Genomic DNA, 3,624 nt, shown 5'->3' on the forward strand with positions numbered 1-3,624 from the left:
CTTTCTCTTTTGGTCTGTTGAGATGATGGATTACATTGATTTTGAAATGTTGAGTCAACTTTGCACTTATATATTTCTGCTTTCAATTGTCAAAATTTTGTTGAGGTTTGCTATGAGTTGGAATCTAGTCAACAGTAATGGTATTTGGGGGGGTTTTGGTGGTATTTTCATTAGGGATATTGGTCTGCAATTCTGTTTTCTTATAGTGTTTGCTTGTTTGTTTGTTTTTGGTGTCAAAGTTATGCTGATCTTGTAAAATGAGAAGAGTCGGTTCCTCTCTAGTTTCTAAAAGAGTTTGTATAAGATTGGCATTATTTTTACCTTATGTGTTTGATAGACTTCTCAAGTAACAACCTCTGATCATGGAGTTTTTTCATGTCATAGTTTGGGTTTACAAACGTGATTTAAAAAATAAGTCCAGAGCTATTCAGAGTTTCTAGTTCTTCTTCAGTTAGTTTTATCACGTTTTGTTGTTCCAGAATGTATTTCATACAAGGTGTCAAATTTACTGGCATAGTGTCATTTACAGTAATTTCTTACTGTTATATTAATGTCTGAGCATTTGTAATGATCATATCGATACTAGTAATTGTAATTTTCCCCTTTTTTTACTTGATCCTTCTCGCTAACATTTGTTCATTTATTAGCATTCTTGAGGAATCTAATAAGTCTTTTTGTTATTGTTTTTTTCTTATCACTCACTTCTTAACTTACATTTATTATTTCCTTCCTTGTACCTGCTATGGGTTCACGTTATAATTTATTCCTAGCTTCTTAGGGTAGAAACTTTGATCATGGATTTAGACTTTTCTTCTTTTCTAACGTTAGTACTTAAAGCTATAAATTTCCCTCAAATCACTTCTTTAGCTGCATCGCAGAAAATTTCATGTTGTTTTTATTACCATTCAGTTTTACATAACATGTTATTAATTTTCACACCAGTCAATGAACAGTAAGAGAAAAAGCTCTGAGTGTGAGGACTAAAATGCCTCAGACACTTATAAAATAATTAAGCATATTACAGTCTAAATTATAAAAAAATGGCATGAAGGCAGGGATACAGAAAGGAAAAGTTGACTCAAGTCTAATAAAGGAGGCCTCAGCATTCTAATAAACAGTAAGTCATGAACAAAAATTTAAGTTACAAGTCTTTATTATCTCCAAGATTTTTATACCTCATCATAGTTTTACCATGAAAGAGAAAATGAATTTGAAAACCGTATATTTTTAGAAATAATCATTACCACTTGAAACAAGTAGATGCTCTCTAGTTAGTTCTGTTCCAAATTTGGAAACAACTTTTAGGAAAGTAAAAACATAAAATGCGAGAAATGTCTGGAGAGTCAGAGACAGCTCACACACACACACAAAATCACAATTTCTGAATGCCAATTTGGTTCAAAGATACTTGTGCTTTCTTGTCCAGCCCTAAGGGTAACATTTTTGTCACTCATTTAAAGTGACAATCCCAACAAGACTTTTCAAGGCCCTTCAAAGGAAACACTGGTGGCATAGTAGTGAAGTGCTATGACTGCTAACCAAAGGGTTGGCAGTTCGAATCTCCCAGGTGCTCCTTGGAAACTCTATGGGGCAGTTCTACTCTGTCCTACACCATCGCTATTAGTCAGAATCAACTCGACACCACTGGCTTTGGGTTTTTTTATATCCTGGTTTCTCAGGCTGTAGATAAATGGATTCAGCATGGGTGTGACTACGGTGTACATCACTGAGCATATTGCCATTGCCCTGGAATTTTGGATAGTGGCAGAACTGAGGTAGGCCTCAAGACCTGTACCATAAAACAAATAAACAACTGAAAGGTGAGACCCACAGTGGAAAATGCCTATACTTTCCCCTTGCTGATGTAATTCTCTGTATGGAAGAGACAATCTGAGAATAAGAAAATATGACAGCAGGGAGAGGAATAATGCCCATCACCACAGTTGCAAAATACATCTCTATAATACTGAGAAGGGTGTCAGAACAGGCAAGTTGGATAACCTGATTGATTTCACAGAAGAAGTGGGAATCTCCAAGTTAGTACAGGACAGCTGCAACACCAGTGAAACAAGTAGCAGAGAGCCCAGAACACCCAATATCCAGGAAAACAGCAGCAACAAGATACAAAGTATGGGTTTCATAATGACTGTGTAGTGCAGTGGGTGACAGTTGGCCACAAACTAGTTGTAAGCCATTATAGAAAGGAAAAAAACATCCAACTCTGCACAAAGGGTGAAAAAATACATTTGGGAAAAGCAGCCTTGATAGGTGATGGCTTTATTATGGGTGTGCATGTTCAGTAGCATCTTTGGGATAGTGGAGAAGGTGAAACATATCTCTACAAAGGAAAAGTTGGAGAGGAAGAAGTACATGGGAGTGTGGAGACGGGAGCTAGGGATGGTGGCCAAGATGATGAGAAGGTACCCAATAAACGTGACCAAGTGTTGGACAGGAAAAGCTCAAGAAAAACAGATTGCAGTTCTTCCACTTCTGAGAGTCCAAGGAGAATAAATTCTAAAATCTCTGTGGTTTCCTGGTTCCATGTAGCTCATGTGACTTTCAAGAAAGTGACAAGAAGAACAATACTTTACAAACAAAATTAGGCATCATCACCCAGCAGCACTATTACAGATGATAAATTTTCCATGAATAAATGTAAATACAAGTATTTTATTTGACACATAAAATAAATAAAACCCTATATTTTATCAAAAGACCAGGTTCAGCTGACTATTAAGAAGATTAAAAATGTAGCCATTCTTTCCACCTCTGTCCACCCTTCCAGTTTAGTAAACTAATCCCAAATTATAATATACCTCACAAAGCCAGCACTCTTTCTACATACATTTCTCTGACATAGAAAATCTAGCTCCTTGTTCCTCAAGTGTGGTCCATGACTAGCAGCATCAGCCTTACCTGGAAGCTTGTTAGAAATGCAGAGTCAGTAGGCTGCCCCTACTGAATCTGCATCTCCATTTTAACAAGTTTCCAGGCGTATTAGTTTCCTAGGGATGCCAAATCTAGGTAACAAATTACCAGAAACTGGGTAGCTTCAAACAACAGAAATTTATGCTCTCACAGTTCAGGAGGTCAGAAGTTCAATACCCAAGTATCAGTAGGATTGGTTCCATCTGAAGACTCTCCTAGCTTCTGGTGCCTGCCAGCAGTCCTTGGTGTTTTTGGCTTGTAGAAACATCACTGCAATCACCACGTCCATCTTGAAGTGGCTTTTTCTCTCTGTGTCTCTGTATCTTCCTCTCTTCTTGTAAAGACATCAACTGCTGGATTTACAGCCAATTCTAAATCCAAAATTATTTCATCACAAGATCCATAATTAACTCTATTCTTTTATAAGGTCACATTCTGAGGGTCCAAGTGAACAGACATTTGGGGAGACACAATTCACCCCACTACACTAGGTGATTCATATACAGATATAGTTTGAGAAGCACTAATCTAGCTGACAGTGGGTGTCTCCAGGGATAAGAAGTCTCTCATTCTAAGTGTTCTTCCTTTTACATCCTACTTAACTATGAAAATATATTGCATTTCCAAAAGCTGAAATTTGCATCCTTGTGATTTTCACCTACTGCACTTAATTCTGATGTCTAAATTGGAAAGGCA

General features: G+C 37.1%; 1 pseudogene; it reads right to left on the reverse strand.

Annotated features, from left to right (window-relative positions):
* Positions 1–1,372: 1,372 nt before the first annotated feature.
* On the reverse strand, positions 1,373–3,217 carry LOC126071238 (olfactory receptor 7A10-like; annotated as a pseudogene).
* Positions 3,218–3,624: the final 407 nt, after the last annotated feature.

This window comes from Elephas maximus, chromosome 3 (genome assembly GCF_024166365.1).
Source record: "Elephas maximus indicus isolate mEleMax1 chromosome 3, mEleMax1 primary haplotype, whole genome shotgun sequence".
In the NCBI taxonomy this organism is placed as follows: Eukaryota; Metazoa; Chordata; class Mammalia; order Proboscidea; family Elephantidae; genus Elephas; species Elephas maximus.